This window comes from Balaenoptera musculus, chromosome 2 (genome assembly GCF_009873245.2).
Source record: "Balaenoptera musculus isolate JJ_BM4_2016_0621 chromosome 2, mBalMus1.pri.v3, whole genome shotgun sequence".
Taxonomy (NCBI): Eukaryota; Metazoa; Chordata; class Mammalia; order Artiodactyla; family Balaenopteridae; genus Balaenoptera; species Balaenoptera musculus.
This window is the reverse complement of record NC_045786.1, coordinates 13,275,463-13,295,887: the sequence shown is the minus strand read 5'-3', so window position 1 is coordinate 13,295,887 and position 20,425 is coordinate 13,275,463. Positions and strand designations below refer to the sequence as shown.

The window sequence follows — 20,425 nt, the reverse complement described above, 5'->3', positions numbered from 1 at the left end:
TAAATTTAAAATGTATTTTCAAAAATAAAAAATTAATTTTAATGCCAAAATTTCTAGAAGGTTGTTTTTGTTTAATGTTTTTTAATGGGTGGGGGTAGAAGCGCGTTTTATTTGCTTATAGACAAAATTAAACACTTCAAATAAATAGTAAATTTCTCATATTTTCTGGCTTAATAGCAGAAATTTATTCTTACCAAGTTTATAATAGATGATTAAGTCAAAAGTGAGTAGGCATGGAAAACTGATTTCTTTTTTTTTTATATATATATACATTTTTATTATTATTATTATTTTTATTTTTATTTATGGCTGTGTTGGGTCTTCGTTTCTGTGCAAGGGCTCTCTCTAGTTGTGGCAAGTGGGGGCCACTCTTCATCGCAGTGCACGGGCCTCTCACTATCGCGGCCTCTCTTGTTGCGGAGCACAGGCTCCAGACATGCATGCTCAGTAGTTGTGACTCACGGGCCCAGCTGCTCCGCGGCATGTGGGATCTTCCCAGACCAGGGCTCGAACCCGTGTCCCCTGCATTGGCAGGCAGATTCTCAACCACTGCGCCACCAGGGAAGCCCGGAAAGCTGATTTCTAATTTCCATTGTTTTCCCCAATCTTTATGTGTAAATACTTAGCTGATAGGGTTTGGTAGCAAACTTATTTTTGAGTCCTGATCTATGACAACTTAAAATTCACATTTCAACCTAATAATCCATATGTTTACAGTTTAAAAGTTACATTTTGGTGACTGGGATAAACACAAGAGGAGGCTTCTGGGATGCTAACATTGTTTTACATATTGACCAAGATATTGATTACAAAGGTGTATGTTTATTTTGTAAAAATTTCTTTGGTTGTACTCCTAATGATTTGTGCACATTTCAGTACATATTTAAGCTTAATAAAGAGTTTCTTTTAAAATTATATTTTAAGAGTTTTCTTAAGGATATGAGTCTCTACATTTTGCAGTTTAAATACTGAACAATGAAAATTCGAGTGGCTTCTCTTAAAAATTTAAGCTATGAAAACAATTTAAAACTGAGTTGTGTACTACGATTTTACAGATATAATTTATTCTCACATCATTCTTGTAAGTTCAACAATTATTTTCAAAAGAGTGGATATATGTATATGTATAACTGACGCACTTTGCTGTACAGCAGAAACACATTTTAAATCAACTATACTCCAATAAAAATTAATTTAAAAAACCACAAGTACATGTAAAATAACACACACACAGTTGTTTTCAATATGCAAAAATACAGACTGCATGGACACCACCAAAGGGGCTCAACATGAAGCACTTTAAATGAAGTGCTGCAGCTGATAAAATTAACATTCTTAATTATTTAAAAGGTTTCAACTTCTTAAACTATTTTCTAGTTAAATGCATTATGGCTTCTTCTACCACCAATTTATCCCTGCTCTGCTGGTTGTAGCAATAAGTTGAACATTTCAGGTGTCACATCCACCAAAATTCAGAGAAATAAAATTAAAATTCATGTTGGCATTACTCATTAGGATGTATTATGAATGCAGAAAAAAGGTAGTTGTGTTTCTCTGGCAGCTTAACGTCTTATTCCCCCTAAACCTTGTATCATATGACATCAGATACAGGTGTTAACAAATGAACACAGAAACTTATTAGCCATGTGGTCTCCTACCATCCTCTATTATCTAAAGAAATGCTACAATATAAAAAACTTTAAATTGTTAATTATTTTCAATCACATGACTATGACCTTCTCTAACAAGTTTGTATAAACCACAGCACTTGATTCACCTTTTACTGCATTACTTCAGTGAGTTTCCCTCTGATTTTATATATGAAGTTTAAGTATACAACTGTTTATCAGGAACATACTTATATGCTCAGATGCTCAGCAAAGCCTTTTAAATGCTCTTCAGCCTTTAACTAATGTCCTAAATGATCTCAACATATTCTGGGCTTGGTTGGTATTACAGACCCAAGAAACTAGGAACAAAATAACGCTCCCCAGAAATAGCACTTATTACAACATCTATACCCAATACACATTGTACAAAGCCAACACATCCATAAATAATTAAGCAATTAAAAAAAAATGTTTCCCACCTATCTTATCTGTATGCAACAGCCTAGCACAAAGAAATTCACTAAGTACCTGCCCACATAATAAAATCAACTACTTACATTAGAGGGCGGTTTTGCAGTCCTCATCCCACCTCCATTCTCATGTAATCCTCTCTATTTTCTGGCCTCTAAATCCCATTAATCTCCCAAATAGGGTGAAGTAGAACATACTTAGAAATTTAGGATCAAGTTTAAACCACCTAGGCATCTGTCAAGTGCAGATCCTGGTATTCTCTCACAAAGGTGTCCTAAAATAGAGGTCTGTCTGGGCTCCCCAACTGCCAAACACCAGCCTGGGGTGCAAGAATCCCTAGACACCAGATTAGCCCCCATTGCTTGGCTTGAACCTATTCTTCTTTCTCTTCCTCTTCCATATTTTCTCTGGGCTATTCCAACCTGCCTTTATTTCTAATCTTGTCTTCTCTACACAAATGCTATCAAATTGTTTTCCAAAGACGTGTTTCACACGAAGATTTCATGTTCCCACACAGTATTCATTTCAATAAAATGAAGCAGCACAATGAGCACATGACTTAATGCCCTTTAGTATTCCATGAATGTTCAGTGGGGTTTTTTCTTTCCTTCGTGAGATTTCGAACAAAATATTAATGAAACTTCAGAAAAACCAATTAAAGTATCACCTTTGGTTTTAAATTAACGAATCAATCAAGTAGCTCTATTTTAGAGGAGAGAACTTCTGGGTAGGTAGTACAGGAGTGAGAAGCATGGGCTCTGAAGCCTGACAACTCGAGTTTAAATCTGCACTGTGCTAGGCACTAACTGTGACTTCAGGCAAATCACTCAGTTGCACGGAGCCTCAGTTGGCTCACCTGTACAGTGGAAACAATAGGACCTACCTGGGAGAGTTGTTGCACGGATCTCACACTTTCATCCAGGAAAGCACGTAGAAGCGTGCCTGGCAAGTAGTAAGCACTCAAAAAATGTTAGCCTTTATTAATATGCTAACATGGGGGAAAACATAAAGCAGAGCATAACTACATACTTGCAGGAATAAGACATACCACTTTTCTCCAGAACCGACTTTCAAATTAATCTATGCCCAAGACAGTAATTATTATGGTGAAACTGATTACGTCACCAAGGCAGCATATATTTAGAGAACAAAGTACAAGGTAACGATTTTGGAGAGCTTTGCATTCTTTGTGAAATAAATGGTAATATGCTTATAGAATGTCGTTAATCTTTCTCATAATTTGGGTTTTTTAAAAGTGTAACAATGATACAGTTGTAAAAAAACGTTTTCTCCCTTTCTGAATATATGGGACATTTTGCAGGTTTACTCTATTCTCTATTAAATTCTAAAACTTTAGTAGAAAAAGTAAACTATAACATACAAATGCTCTTACAATAGTGTCCACACAAAGGCTTTATGACAAACATTTCTGAGTTTACCAATGCGAGGGTTAGTCAGTCTTAAGTTAAATTATGGGAATATTTGTTTACGCTGACGGGGAACAGACGAAATGCTGCACGATTCAACATTAGTTAAACAAACAACAAAAAACAAAACAAAACAAAAAAACCTGGAGCGTTTTAAGTCAATGTACAGCTTGAACTTGACACTAAATACATACATTCAGTCGACCTCTGACATCGCAGGGGTCCTGAAGCAGAACCAGGCCAGCTCGGGCCGCGCCTGGAGCCGGGGCGGCGGGTTCGAGGCCGGAACGCGGCGGCCGCCCGGCCTCTGCGCGCTCTGGGCGCCGCTGCCCGACCGGGGCCCGCGGGAGCCCGGCCAGGCGGGGCTGGGAGCTGTGAGGCGGGGGTTTCGGGGAAGAGCGAGGGGGAAGAGGGCCGGAGTTTAGGAACCCAGGGAGTGGAAATGAAAGGATGCGGGGGCCTTAAGGAGCTGGACCCACACGCCTGTTCGGGGCGGCAGGAAGCGCCCACCTGGCCGCCGGCGTTGGAGGAGGGGCCCCAGCGCGCCCGGAAGCTGGAGAGCCAACCCCTGCTGGACCGCGAAGTGAGATCCGCGGTTTCTCTTCTCCGGACCCTCGAAATCCACGCCTGCTTTGCCCGGATGCCTCAACTCCATGATTTGTGCAAAACTACCGGGAACCGACTGTAAAACGGTTAAGCGTCCCTGGGTGGGCTCGAACCACCAACCTTTCGGTTAACAGCCGAACGCGCTAACCGATTGCGCCACAGAGACGCTAATAGGGCGGCGCTTTCCAGCCATAACCTTTATGAAGAATAATAAAGGCAGCGCGTGAATGTTCGTTTCTTTTCTACTCCCTGATGCCTATCATTAAAATCAGATTTTTCCACTTAACATTTCTAACCCTTTAACTCTATTTTCCACCTTTAAAGCATATTGGAAAACTATAAAGTACAGCAAGACCAAACAGAATTTCAGATTGCAACGTGTATTAAAATACTGCTGTTCCCCCACCTCCCACCCCCTCCCGTTTGGAACGTTTTGTTTCTGGGAGATAACTATTTATTATATTTGTTTTATAGGGAAATAAAAATTTTAATCGTTAATCTTATGAGTTGAGAAACTTTCCTTTTATTTCAAACTCTTTGTCCAGTACTTTGCTCACTCATCTTCATAATTTACTTGTGTAGCATTCCCAAGGTCATCTGAATTGTGTTTGCCTTCTTTATTTTTATTTTCAGGTATTATTAAATATGTATATGCAATTCCTATTTGCTGTGTACTAACCTATACTACAATTACTTGTCACTAACATTTTGTTACTGGAAAAGGACACTGGGGGAAAAGCTACAGTAACATTCTTTCATCCCTGTACTCTGTAGTTCATTGCTAAATCCGCTCTTGATTTCTCCTTGGAATTAGCCTGTACACCCACATTTGAACCATGCCACTTAAAACGTACATTTCATGGGATATATATAACCCAGTTTGAGGAAAGAGAAGTTAGAGAAGAAAAAAAGTATGATTTATGACTAACACCTGAAAATCCCTAACACAGACACACCTCTGGCAGAAGTTACATCCCCGTAAATACCCTACATGAAAATCTTACCCTTTGTGTGACTATTTCCTGATGCCTTTTGAGGTACTCTTCAAAACTCCAGACACTTTTTCCCCCTATTCCCACCTCAGAGAACTGCTAGTTTCCACTTGACAACTCTGTACTTAAACTTTTAACAGTTACTAAATTGCTCTGTCCAGAATGCCTTGAGAAAGAATTCGTATCATGATTTATAGAAGTTGTATGCGACCTGCCTTAGTCCAGTCAACATTCTGAGTTCCTGTGGCTTGTTAAGACAACTTAAATTGGCTTTAGAACCAATTAGTGGAGTTCCTTGAAAGCTCTGAGATATCAAACAGCTGTGAATTCATACCAAGCTGTACCACTCTGGTCTCAAAAAACTTTTAGAAGTGCACTTGAAAATTTTAAATTTGAAAAAAAAAAAAATCCAGGAAGCACTTATAAAGAATATATAATGAGTCTGATTTCATTATATGATGCCACCTTCATACTTTATGTTTTATGTACCTGTTAATGTGAGCTAAAACTATTAGGCACTGGTTTTTCTTCTCTGAATACCAAAATGAGTATTCTCTCCTCTGCTACTGTGCTTGTGACTATTCAGTTAGAACAGACTGCAACTAGTACCTCACCACCCCTTCATTCAATATTTACTCTGCGGCTTAGAATATTAGGAACAGTTCTACTCATGTGACTATCTTAAGCTCCAATCTCTTTTCCTCACTTCAGTCATCATACTAACATTTTAACTTCTAAAAGAGAGATGTTGAGAAACAGTTGATGAGAAAAAAATAATTCAGAAAGAAATAATTAGCTCATTGTATGCTAAAATTTTTTTTCTATGTGAGGATCACTGTTTGTTTAAAATTCAGCTTAGTTCTGTAGTTGTTAATATTTTTAAGAAAATAAATTGCTGTGTCCACGGTTCATTAGCTTTGCCTTTTGGTCTCTCCATTTGTAAATACTTCAAAAGAACATATAAATATTAAACATACTGAATGGAATATCAACATTTCACTCCAATTATGTGTATCAAGTGCAGCTTTTATGCAAAATGCCCATTTACAAAAATAAAAGCATGTGTTGTCATCTAACTCTTTGTGATTGTCTCATTTTAGGCTTTAATATCTATGCCCAGTTTTTAAAGACAAATTAAGCCCACTGGATTAACTTTATTTATTACTTATTTATTTATTTTTGGCTGCATTGGGTCTTCGTCGTGGGCTTTCTCTAGTTGCAGCAAGCAGGGGCTCCTCTTCGTTGTGGTGCCCAGGCTTCTCACTATGGTGGCTTCTCTTTGTTGCGGAGCTCGGGCTCTAGGCACACGGGCTTCAGTAGTTGTGGCTCGCGGGCTCTAGAGCGCAGGCTCAGTAGTTGTGGTGCACAAGCTTAGTTGCCCCGCCGGCATGTAGGATCTTCCCGGAGCAGGGATAGAACCCGTGTCCCCTGCATTGGCAGGTGGATTCTTAACCACCGCGCCACCAGGGAAGTCCTGGATTAACTTTAGAAACATACGTCATTTTTCCTGAAATTTCAGAGTAACCCACAACAAATGATTCTTAAAGCTTCATTAATACTTAGGTCTTTATAATTACTAAAAGTGAAAAGGACTGGGTATCTTGCCCCTTTTTTGTATATCATACACAATGAACTCCAACTTTAACTTTTCCAAGAATGTGCCCTATCAAAGAAGCTGACCTCTGCAGATTAATGGGCCTGTATATTTTATTTCCTTCTTAGAGAGGAAAAAAAGAGAGAAGACCATCTTGCAAATGGGATACACCTGTGTTGACATCCAAGGCAAGATGGACTACACTGATTTATAGACCTTCCTGGAAGCATGAATCCAAGGCTCTCAGAAGATGTGCCTCCAGCTTCAAACCAACAGAAGAGGCAACTCACAGGATTTCCATTAACACAATTGTGCATGACCTTAATTCTTTTCAATTCCTGTATTTCAAAAGGACTGAGTTGTTAAAAATGAAAAATCCAGTTAGTTAGAATGTAAAAAGAAATCAGTGAGTTAGAGAAATCATCTCAATAAATGGGAGATTGTGGCACCAGGAAATCAGTTAAAAGAGAATGCTGGGGACTTCCCTGGTGGTCCAGTGGGTAAGATTCCGCACTCCCAATGCAGGGGACCCAGGCTCAATCCCTGGTCGGGGAACTAGGTCCTGTGTGCATGCCCCAATTAAGATCCCACATGCCGCAGCTAAGACCTGGCGCAGCCAATATTAATTAATTAATTAATTTAAAAAAGAGAGAGAATGCTGAACCCGGAGTCTCTAAGAGCAAGAGAAGAACTATGAGACCAATTTTTAAAACTAACTGAAGTCACATTTTAAAACTAATGTATAGTAAAGGGGAGTCAAATCCTTCCAACCAGGCTCAAGCTTAAATGATATTTCCTACTCGCTAAAAGTATCATTCTCATTCAAAATTGTTGACTAAGGGTCAGTTATCAATTTAGCAGGCCAGTAGCAGCATGACACAGAATAGTATTCATAGAGCGTACTTCTCCCATAGTTGACCATTAAATTGGGTCTACACATAAAATAAGAAAATTCAGAAAGGTGTATTAGAATATCATATCTTTTTTTCCATCATTTAAAAAATTGTGTCAGCTGGAAAATTTTGTGAAATTGTTCAGACAATAATCTCCATTTTATTTTTAATTAAACAGACATGGTATACGAGAAAAGGCAAAATGAGGCAGAAATAATATACTGATATTCTACTCTAATGGTTCAATCAAAATTATTTAAAAATGTAGTTTTTTCTTCATGAACCTCTGTTTTGGAGGTAGAAATCATTTTCGATGGTTTTACCAAATAATCCAGAATGAAAATATTAATCATTGCTTATCTCAGCAGTGAAAAAGTATGATTTGCTAACAGTATCGATGATTTCAACTGTGTCCAGACGAATAGAATCCTTGATCCAGCTAGAAATGGTGGGGAGAGGAGGGTCGGGGAGCAGCACAGGTTTCCACTCTCTTCAGTAGCATGGGAAAACCGCTCCAGGAGGACCCTATGGGTATCTCAGAAACTTTGACGGGTTCTACCTCTCAGTCCGCCTCTTGACCACACCACCATCCATGCGGTAGCCACAGCCTTTTATTTTCCATGATGTGTTCGTGTTCACAGGAGCAGTTGGAGGCAAGTTTTTTGCTACCCTGTCTATACAGTGAATGCACTGACAAATTCTCAGTCCTGCCTATCTTTCTGAACTCACCCATTAGAAATTAACATTAAAAAATTCAGAACAGATATCCTCTTTTCATTTACTTCGAAAGAATAAAGAGATGAGCAGACAGCAAAGAGAGATTCCATTCCTCGGCTGTGGATTGCCTGGGGTGGGAGGGAAGAGCCAGTCAGTGGAGGAACTCAGAGAGAGACCAGAAGAAAACCGGTGTGGAATGAGTCCGGCAAAGTCGGCAGATAGAGCGGGAAGGGCACTAAATATTACCAGGTGTGGAGGACGTGTTCCTCTGTTTCCTCCTCCATAGAATTAATGATATGTGCCCTGCCTTAGTCATAGACCCTATTGGAAAATAACACATTATATTTCTTTCGCTTCCAAATTGTCGTACAGATGCTATTTAAAATTTTTCAAAGATCAGTAGTTCTGTTTAAAAGAAATGAAAGAAAAAATAACATCTTAAATCAATCAGAGGGTATAATTTAGATGAAACCAGAGGATCCAAACCTCCGGTCATTAAGGCCAAGATGCTTTATTCAGGAGAAACACCGGTCACTGGCACAGCACTTCTTCCAGGGAGTCCCAATGAAGGCAGAGTGAAAAGTGAAACCACTGCTCCATTTCCACAGTTCCAATAAAATTTCAGGTATGGGGGGTGCGTACAGGCCAAAGCCCTGGGAATAGCCTCCTCCTTGCAGCTACTTCCTGGAAATGGATAGGAAACCTTGAATTAAAGTCAACCAAATCACTGAGAAGATGGTACCTGGTAAAGAGCTGGTAGTCAATGAACTGTTCACTCAATGAATAGTTAACCATAGCATCGTTAGAATTTTTGAAGGCATATAAACATTACCTTAGGTAATTTTTTAATAAAAAGAATTAAAGCAAGCTCAAATAAATCCATATTTGAAAGTTTTGGTAGTATTACAAAATGATTCATCCTAGAACATTGTAAATAACAAGTGCTCTTGTATAAAGTATGATACCACCAAAGGATGTTCTTCAAATATGAGAGATCACGAATAAAGCACTAGCCCAGTGCCCAGTGTTTATGATGTAGAGTAAAAGTTAGTTTCTTTTGCCTGTGGCCCTTTAAGGACACTATCACTCTTCTAGCAGCCCGAGCTGAAATCCTGACATCATCGCAAGTTCCTTACCTTTTCTTATATTGGGTCAGTCACAAAGTCATAGATTCTACCTTTGCAACATCTCTAAACTTTGACTTTGTCTCCTCCTTTCCACTGAACACTTTTTAAAATTTTTATTTATTTATTTTTATTTTTGGCTGCGGTGGGTCTTCGTTGCTGTGCAGGGGCTTTCTCTAGTTGCGGCAAGGGGAGGCTACTCTTCGTTGCGGTGCGCCGGCTTCTCGTTGCACAGCACGGACTCTAGGTGTGCAGGCTTCATTAGTTGTGGCATGCGGGCTCAGTATTTGTAGCTGGTGGGCTCTAGAGCTCAGGCTCAGTAGTTGTGGCGCACGGGCGTATTTGATCTGCAGTATGTTGGATCTTCCCGGACCAAGGCTCGAACCCATGTCCCCTGCATTGGCAGGCGGATTCTTAACCACTCCGCCACCAAGGAAGTCCCTTCACTACTTGATATTAATCCAATACATTCCATGTCCAATTTCCCTACATAAAACGTGAGCTTCAATAAATGTGTACCAAAAATAATAACATTTAATGAGCATTTACTGTCAGATACGTGCATTATATTTATCTTTCATCTATTCTGTAAGATGGATACTATTGTTATACCCATTTTATGGATAAAGAAACTAAGGCTTATAATGGTTTAAAATTTAAACCCCAAGCCTATTTAAACTTTAAATAACTTGCCCAAGGTACCAACTGCTGTTCCTTGTTGCTGTACCTTTTTTTTTTCCACTCATCCCTGTACTTAGAATATCCTTCCTTCGTCATCTTGCCTATTAAAGCCTTATTTCTCCTTCAAGCTCATATAGTGGCCTCATCCTATGAAACCTTTCTTGATCCCTCCAACTAGATAAAATCTTGCCCTCTTGTAAACCATCTAGCACTTTTTCCTTGGCCAAACCTCACATCATATTGTGGCCATGTTTGCACCTATTTAATCTCCGTTCTAACCTGTATACTCCTTGAGGTCAGAAATGTTATCCATCTTTATACCTCCCACAGCACTTGACTTATACTAAATAAATGTATTGAATAATTGAAATAATAATGAAAGTGAAAGAGCTATCTATAGTCAATATTTGTTCTAAAATATTAGTGGAGTTTACAGGTTCCTAATATGAAGCTGACTAAAAAATTAGTACTAGAGATTATCAAAGGAAGCAACAGGAATCCCAAGCTGATCAGAGAAGAGACTAATAAGAATCCAAATCAACTGTTTCTAGAAAGACTTTAACATTTTTTTAAAGTTTAAAATACTGCTATTTCTAAAGGTGATTTTGGTACCATTAAGGCTGAAGTGCTTTTCTAGATTTATTCATTTAACAAACACATATATAAGACTTTGTTTCAGGCACTGTTCCAAGGCCTTTGCAAATATTTACTCATTCAAATTTTATAACAACCTTGTGAAGTAGGTTCCATTATTATCATCCCTGTTTTACAGGTAGAGAAACTAAGAAGTTAAGTAACTTACCCAAAATCACACAGCTAGTAAGTGACAGGGAGAGTTCAAATCCAGGCATCCTTCTCCAGACAACTCACTTAACTGCTAGTCTATCCTGCCTCTTTTTTTTTTTTTAGTGCACAGTAATTCTCGAGTACTGTACATTAGACTTTTTAAAAAATAATTTGGAGACTTTAAAAATCTTCCACTAGTTTAAAGGTTTTTTAAACATGATTTCAGACTTAAAAGTTGCAAGAATAGTACAAAGAATTCAACCAAATTTCCCAAATGTTAGTATCTTACTACACTGACTTTATCCTTTTCTCTTTCTTTCTCTCAATATTTAATTTTTTCTGATCTGTTTAAGAGTAAATTGCAGATGTAATAGCCCCTAAATACTTCAGTGTGTTTCCTAAAGTTAAGGAATTCTATTACATAACCACAGAACAATGATCAAAACCAGGATGTTAACATTGACACGGCACTATTAGGATTAGGACTTAATCTGTAGATCTTATTCCAATTTCACCAGTTGTTCCAATAACGTCCTTTATTGCAAAAGAAAATTCAAGATCGTAATTTGCATGTCATTGTCCTGTCTTTCAGTTTTCTTTAATCTGTAACAGCTCCTGAGTCTGTGTCTCTTTCTGTCTCTTACATACCATAACTTGGACATTTCAGCAGAGTACAGGCCAGTTATGTTGTAAAATGTCCTTAAATGTCAGGTTGTCTGGTGTTTCCTCATAACTAGATTCAGGTTAGGTGCTTTTGCTCCCTCTAACACATTTAGTAAACTGGATACTGTAACATCAATCTGAAATAATGGTAAAATGAAAAGAAAAAAGAAATGAGGCTAGAACAAGCACAGAGAGATGAGTGATGTCGATCATGAGTTTGGCAGAAACAGAACTTCTCAGGATTCCTCAACATCATATGTAGAGTCTCAACTATTTAAACAGAAATATTCTTGAAATAATAATTTAAATTTTATTTAAAAATCCCCTAACTGTACCTCTTCTTTGTTTGTTTCAGTTATATGTTCACTGAATCACTCTGACCTGACACTTCATCTCCTGAGGAATAGCCACCAGAAAGGGGAACAACCGTTGCCTATGATTTTGGGGTGGGATGAAGCCCTCAGTGAATGGTCATTGAGTTTTGTGGTTCAAAAATAAAATCCTTTATCACTTGGTTATGAAGAATCAAGTCTTCCTCACCTGTTAACCTCTTGGTGAACAGATACATTTGAATTTCTGAAACTGAACTAAGACTCACATGGAGCTGCTGGGGTTTATCAGAGTTTGGACAATTGTGCCTCTTGTCCTGGATTGGCTGCCACAAAACAGTTTGTATTAGTGGGGCTCTTCAGAGAAACAGAACCAATAGGACATATATACATATACAGAAAGAGATTTATTCTGAAGTGTTGCCTCCTGAGGTTATGGAAACCAAGAAGAACCACAATCTGCCATCTAGAAGCTGGAGGCCCAGTCCACGCCCAAAGGGCTGAGAACCAGGGGAACCAATGATGTAAGTCCCAGTCCTGCCCAAGAAAAGGAGCACCAAAGTCTGAGGGCAGAAGAAGATGGATGTCCCAGTTCAAAGAGAAAGGTCCTTCCTCTGCCTTTCGTTTTCGTCAGGCCCCCAATGGATTGGATGATGCCCACCCACGCTGGTGAGGGGGATCTTCTTTACTCAGTCTACTGATTCAAATGCTAATCTCCTCTAGAAACACCCTCACAAACACATCCAGAAATAATGTTTTACCAGCATTTTGGGCATCCTTTAGACCAGTCAAGTTGACACATAAAATTAACCATCACACAGTTCTTAAGCATGACCAATAAAACATAGGGAACAGAGATTTTTCAAAGATTTAGCACTGTCTAAATAATCACAAAAATCCTTTCAGAGATAATAGGGGATCTATGAACAATTCAACAAGGGATCTCAACAGAAACATTGTGCCAAGGGTTCCCCTTTGTCAAGACCAGGAAAGAGTTTGTGATCTGTTTACTTAGAGAGAAAAAATCCAACTTTCTTTATGAGCTAAAGAACCAAATACAACTGTCTATGGCAGTTCAAGAGAATTCTTTCCCCATCATGTGAGCTTCAACTTACTACCATATTTTTTTACCTAGGGAATGTTTTTTAAACTTTTTTTTTTCCTATTAAGATTGCCAGTAACAGAAATACAAAGACTAAAATTGAATCAAGAGATTCTAGGGCTTCTCTGGTGGCACAGTGGTTAAGAATCCACCTGCCAATGCAGGGGACACAGGTTCGAGCCCTGGTCCAGGAAGATCCCACGTGCCGTGGAGCAACTGAGTCCGCGAGCCACAACTACTGAAGCCCGTGCACCTAGAGCCGGTGCTCTGCAACAAAGAGAAGCTACCTCAGTGAGAAGCCTGCACACAGCAACGAAGACGCAATGCAGCCCAAAATAAATAAATTAATTAAAAAAAAAAAAAAAAGAGATTCTATTGCCCGAGTGAAGAGATTTTTCATTTCTGAGAATTCTTACATTTAGAAGAGAGATATTTAAAATTGTTTGTCTAAGTTCACAAGGCATAACAAATACATATTTCTTTAAAATTAATAATTTGAAGGCTTTTGCTTGAAGTTGTACACTAGGTTCTAAATTAACATTAAGCATTCTAACAATAAGAAATTGAAGGTCTCAGTTCATAATTGACTTTTTAACTGCTTCATAGAATACACAGAGAAATTGCCAAAGGCCATATCATCAACGTAAAAGTAGAATTATATAAAAGGTTCATGCAGGTGAGCATTTAAATTTAGATTTATGCATATAATTTAGTTATTTTAGATGGGAGACTTTGATGCAAAGGCTTCTTTTTCAATAAGGTATGAAAGAAAATCCAAACTGACAAGTCTCTTGAATTATCAAGTAATTTGAGAATAAGAATGTCTTCAATGTAATTCACTTTACAGTTCTGGAATTGCAGTTGCGGTACTGGCATGAGGATAGACATAGAGATCATGGAATAGAATTGAAAGCCCAGATATCTGTAACCAACTGATTCTCAACAAGTGTGCCAAGACAATTCAATAGGGAAAGAACAGTCTTCAACAAATGGTTCTGGGAAAACAATGTATCCACATGCAAAAGAATGAAGTTGGATCCCTAACTCACGCCATATACAAAAATTAACTCAAAATGGATCAAAGACCTAGATGTAAGAACTAAAATCATAAAACTACTAGAAAAAACCGTAGGCCTTAATTTTCATGACCTTGGATTGGGCAACAATTTCTTTAAAAAAAAAAAATACAAGCACAAGTAAAAAAAGAAAAAAATAGATAAATTGGATGTCATCAAAATTGAAAAATTTTGTGCTTTAAAGTTCCCTGTCAAGAAAGTGAGGGGAAAAAAACCCCACAGAATGAGAGAAAATATTTGCAAATTATATATCAGATAAGAGTCTAACATCCAGAATATATCAATATAAAAACTCTTTTACAATATAAAAACTCATTATAAAATAATGAAAAGAAAATTAACCCAATTTAAAAATGGGCAAAGGATTTGTAGACATACCTTGGAAGAAGATATACAAATGGCCAACAGACACATGAAAAACTGCTCAATATCATTAGTCATTAGGGAAATGTAAATCAAACCACAATGTGATATCACTTCACATCTGCAAGGATGCAATAATAAAAAAAGATGCACAACAACAAGTGTCGACCAGGAGGTGCAGAAATTGGAACACTTCTACATTGCTGGCGAGAATGTAGAGTGATACTGCTACTTTGGAAAACAGTTTGATGGGTCCTCAAAATGTTAAACATAGTCACCATATGACCCAGCAATTTTACTCCTAAGCAGTTGAAAACACAGGACCACACAAAAACTCATACAATAATGCTCACGGCAGCATTACTCACAATAGCTCAAGATGGAAACAACCTAATCCATTAACTGATGATTTGACAAGCAAAATGTGCTATGTCCAATTAATGGAATATGATTTAACCATAAAAAGGAATAAAGTATTGACACATGCTATGAGATGAATGAACCTTGAAAACTTCATGCTGTGTTTTGTTTTTTTGTTTTGTTTTCATTTGTTTTTTCATGCAAAGGTAAAGAAGCCAGATTCAAAGACCACATAGTGTATGGTTCCATTTGTATGAAATGTCCAGAATAAGCAAATCTACAGAGAAAGCAGAAGCCAAGGACTGGAGAATGGGGCATTGGAGGATGACTGCTAATGGGCATGGGGTTTCTTTGGGGAATGATTAAAATATTCTGGGATTAGATAGTGATGATGGTTGCACACTCTGTAAATACTCTTAACTGTACACTTTAAAGGAGTGAATTTTATGGTATGCAAATTATATCTCAATTAAAATAAATAAAAACAGGAAACGTAACTTTGCCTTTGAATTGTTTACTAGTGTAGAAATGAAGGCACAGAGAATTAGCAAAATTGCCCAAAGTTAGCAGTGGAACCTGCATTCTGATTTGCAAATCTGTGTATTCTAATCTACTGTTCACTGTGACGAGCGGGATCTAACCCAACTCCCATGTTGAAACTGTCACCTGGTTTCCGGTTACTTACTGAAATTTGATGACAAATCTGGCAGGAAACATTTCCTTACCTACTCACTCTGTAAAATGCAGTGGCTTGATATCTAAATCTACCTCTGCATTATCAGCTTATTTAGGATCAAATTTTAAATCAGTACACATTGACTGAAAACCTTGCACATGCCCAGTCCCATGCACGTTTTTGGAAATGCAGAACTCAAGGTCAGAAAGTCAGGGAATTAGAGATATAGATTGAGAAATCAAGCATCTGGTGGTGTTGGTTAAAGTCCTAAGATGGGATGAAATTGCTGGGGAAGAGCAAGCAGAGAAGAGAGGAACTAGAACGGAACCCAGGGAACAGATGTTTCAGAGCCGTCAGAGATCAGCCTGCTAGTGACAGGCACTGATAAGAAGTGGTTAGTGAATGACAGAGGCAGGAGAAAGCTACCCTACCTGATAGGAAACCTTGTATCTTATCACATTACATTGTTATTATCTGTTTACATGACTGTCTCCCTTGCTGTTCCCTGAGCTCCTTGGGTTTCTGCCTCCCTCTACTGCAGAAAAGTATTTCGATAAGTCACCAAGACCCTCCAAATTGTCAGACTCCATGGACTTTCACCACTCTTTCTTACTTTATCACTGTATTGTATTTGATACTGTAAACAGACCATTACCTTATTTTTTCTTAAAATGTGGGCATAAAAATGGTGCTCCTCTCCTGGGGGTCCAGAATGGGCAGCTCCTTGGACATAAGTCTGAGTTGGTGCTGCAGAGAACCCTCCTTGGATGTGTGCCATTCACCTCTCCCGAGCCCCTCACCCTCCCAACTCCACCGTCTCCACTACAGCACAAAGATCAGTCAGAGTTCTTTGTGACGCTGCCCCTATGAAGCTCTACCCAGGGGATCCCACCACAGGAAACAGTTAGACCCAGATGTCCATAGAACAGAATGGTAAGAGTAGAGTCCTGGCTTCATCCAAACACACTGCCTTGTACAAGCTTCGTGACCCCTCTCCTGGTCCTATCCCCTTTGCAGGATCCTCTTCCTCCGTTGACTGTCTAAACACTGGCATGCTTCCTCCCTAGTCTCATGTTGCCAACCCCAATCTCTATATAAACAACTTATCAATTTACATTTCTCTTCCAGACCTGCTCCTGAGGTCCAACACCATATATCCATCTTGTCCTTAAGAAACCTCTCAAATTCAACATGCCAAGAAAAGGAACTCTTTCTCCCAAGACATATTTTTCCTACATTTCTATTATCATGTACCCTTTAACCCAACCTGCAATCTAGGAATCATCCTATCTCTTTCTCTCTCCCAAAACCAACTGATAAGGTAATCCTAACCATTCTACCTCCATAAGATATTTTAGATCCAATAGCATTCTCATTAGTATGCCACATGTTACATCCTAATCACTTCTTCCGTAAACTGCTGCCATTAACTCATGGTCTCCCTACCTCCCATCATGCCTTTACTCCATCCACGCCTCCAATTCACTGAAAGAGTGATCTTTCTAAAACACAAAACTGAATATTTAATTTACTAAATAAAAAAGTTTAACTAACCTATACCACGGTTCCCACACTATGCACAAGTCACCCTTGGGCACCACAGTGAACTCAGATTTGCTGTAGGCTATTTAATTTTTTTGAGGGAAACGCAGCAACATCTATCAGACACCACACAAACTACCGCTATTATGGCATTTGGAACTAACTACTTAATGAATGGAACTGTTATTTCTCTTGGCCTAGGGCATCATGAAAAAATTAGAGAGACACTAAGGGTGCAGTGAACTGAGAAAGTTTGGGAACCTATGACCTACCAAATGTCTTCAAACCCTCTAGCATGACATAAACTGGTACCCACCTCTCCAGCCCCATCTCTCTCCTCATCATGCCTTGTCTTTTTCCCTAGTCCTACTCCTCAATCCAGCAGACAAACTTGCATCTCCCCAGACATGTCCTTTCATGTCCTAACCTGAGTGGTTAGACTCTGGCTCTAAGAGAGTAGAGACATGGTCTACACCCAGGGTTTAGGGGTGAGACCGGATACCCTTAAGAGAACACAAAATGAAGTAAACAAACCAAGGAAGTCACTCCACAACCCCTACACTGGGTAGACTCTGTATGAGTTGGATAATCTGAAGTTAAAAAAAAAAAATTGGTTGACTATTCTTTGGAATTTCACATGTATTTGTCAGGCCAAGGAAAGGGGAGATACCAGCCCCCTGGTCCTCATCTTCTCCCCCTTTTCTATAGAGGTCTGTATTTTTCTAGGGCAAAAGACAAGGAGGCAACCAACAAAGCAACAGTAAGACTGTCTTTGTTAATGGCTGTACCACCCCTTCCTTCCCCGAAAAGGGGCCTAGCACCTGAGTTATATAAATGACTGCTCTTTTCTCTGTGCCCCACTTTATCTCATTTTATCACAGCACCTCTAATATTTTTGTACTTATCTGTTCACCTGTCTTCTCCACTTGACTATAAACTTGTGGAGGGCCAAGACTATGCCTGATTTGGTTCTGTATTCTCCTCACCTAGCAGAGTGCCTGATACATAGTAGGTGATGAGTGGATAGTTGATGAATGAATTTCAAGGAGGGTGTGGGTGAGCCCCACAAGAAGCTCAAGCAAGTTAGAAAATAAATAGTGTCCATTAGACTAGAAAGTCCAAAAGTCACTGATGATAGCAGTTAAAGATGTTTCAAGAGAGTTACAGGGACAAACTGGTTTGCACATGCAGAGGTGCAAACTAGGAGATGTGGCAGTGCTTACTAAGTAAAAACCACTCCCGCATTTCCTCCTTGCTATACAGAACTTCAGTTTTATTTAGGCGTTGAGAAGATTCCCTTTGATGTGGAAAAATGGGCCCAGTTCCTAAACTATATCAAAATTCTGACTGATGAGATGTAAGAGGAAATCCTTTGGTGGGGTGTTTTTGGAAAATATTTTACCTCCTTGACAAGGCTAAGGCTGATGAAGAATAAACTTTCTGCCTGTCTTCCCACCTTTGCACCCATGGTGAAGATGTGATACTTAAAGTGTAGCAGCCATTCTACAACCATGAGGTAAAGGTCAAGCGAATTTCAGAGCTGTGACATCACTGAACCCCTGAGAAAATATTAGCAACTCTTTACCTACGGACTTCTTGTCACGTTAAAAACAACAACAACAAAAACAACCTTCTGTTTTAGCTGGGTTTTCTATTACATTCTAATTTATACAGGAAGAAAGAAAAGAGAGACAAGTGAGTATAGACCCCTCTTTTTAATAAACATAGTACAAATAATACAGATTAGCAGCTAAAAGACAGTTTTTTTCAGTAGTCTTTGGAAATGAGGCTGGAAATGCAAATGTAATGAGGGTACAGGGGCCTCTAATGCCAGAGAAGAGATTTGGGCTGTAATTCTGTTGGCAATAGGGAGTCATAAAAGGTTTCTGAGTAAAGTTTTAGAACTTCCAGAAGGTTACTTTGGCATAATTAGCAGGATCCGTATGTGCCCAAAGAGTAATGCATCTCATGGCACTTTCATTTGACATGACTGTATTGGCGTCGCCCACCAATGCATATGGCAGGAGTTCATACAATGTGGGAACGCCCCGCACTCAGCTCACACATGAGTAAGCGAAACAATACTATGTTGCTTCCCCATGCTTGTTGGCCTAATACTAACATAAAGTCTCAAAGCAAATGAAATATTACATCATTTCAGTGCTGCCATGATATGAATAGTCCCTGGGAAAGTTACAAGCAAACAAAACTTCTGTTAATGAAAAGTAGCAATGGTAGAAATGTACATTGTATGAACTCCTGCCATGTAAAATGAGAACATGAGACCACATATATACTTCCAAAATACCAATTCCTGATACTCAATCTGCACCAAAAAAGTTAGACGTGCCAAAATAACATCTTGCATGCTAGGCCTGAGACTGATTTTTCAAAAGTGTTTCTATAATGGTGTGGAAGGTTTTTAATTTACTTCCTTTTAAAAGCATTTTTTAATGATTACATCATATAAGAATAAATGCTCTTATGCTTATTCATAGTTTCAAACATGTTTCTCTCTTCTCACTAAATGTACTCAGAAAACAAATAAGCCTACAACAGAGAAACACCAAACTAGGGAAATCTCTGTGATGTGAACATCATATAACAAACACGGTAGAGGAAAAATACTGAGGAATGGTGTTTACTTTGTCATCATATATGTGAACACCATCCTACAAAGATTATCACTAACTAAGAAAAAGAAAAGTGTCATTGTTTGGTTTTTGCACTAGGAATTGATGTTAGAGATTTTTTTAAAAATAATTCATTTATTTATTTTTGGCTGTGTTGGGTCTTTGTTGCTGCGCGCGGGCTTTCTCTAGTTGCGCAAGCGGGGGCTACTCCTCGTTGTGGTGCGCGGGCTTCTCATTGTGGTGGCTTCTCTTGTTGCGGAGCACAGGCTCTAGGTGCGCCGCACGGGCTTCAGTAGTTGTGGCACACGGGCTTAGTTGCTCTGCAGCATGTGGGACCTTCCCGGACCAGGGATCGAACCCGTGCCCCCTGCATTGGCAGGCGGATTCTTAACCACTGCGCCACCAGGGAAGTCCCAGAGATTTTTAAATAAATTATAACAATCTTTTTTTAAAAATACATTTATTTATTTACTTACTTATTATTGGCCGCGTTGGGTCTTTGTTGCTCCTCGCGGGCTTTCTTTTTTTTTTTTTGTTTTAGTTGCAGCGAGCAGGGGCTACTCTTCATTGCTGTGCGCAGGCCTCTCATTGCAGTGGCTTCTCTTGTTGCAGAGCACGGGCTCTAGGTGCACGGGCTTCAGTAGTTGTGACTCGCGGGTTCTAGAGCGCAGGCTCAGTAGTTGTGGCACACGGGCTTAGCTGCTCCGCGGCTCGTGGGATCTTCGCGGACCAGGGCTCGAACCCGTGTCCCCTGCGTTGGCCGGCAGATTCTTAACCACT

General features: G+C 39.1%; 1 non-coding gene across 1 annotated transcript; it reads right to left on the bottom strand.

Moving 5' to 3' along the window:
- Positions 1-4,206: 4,206 nt before the first annotated feature.
- Positions 4,207-4,280, bottom strand: TRNAN-GUU. The gene has a single exon. It is a non-coding gene; the product is annotated as a tRNA-Asn (tRNA).
- Between the last annotated feature and the right edge of the window lie 16,145 nt (positions 4,281-20,425).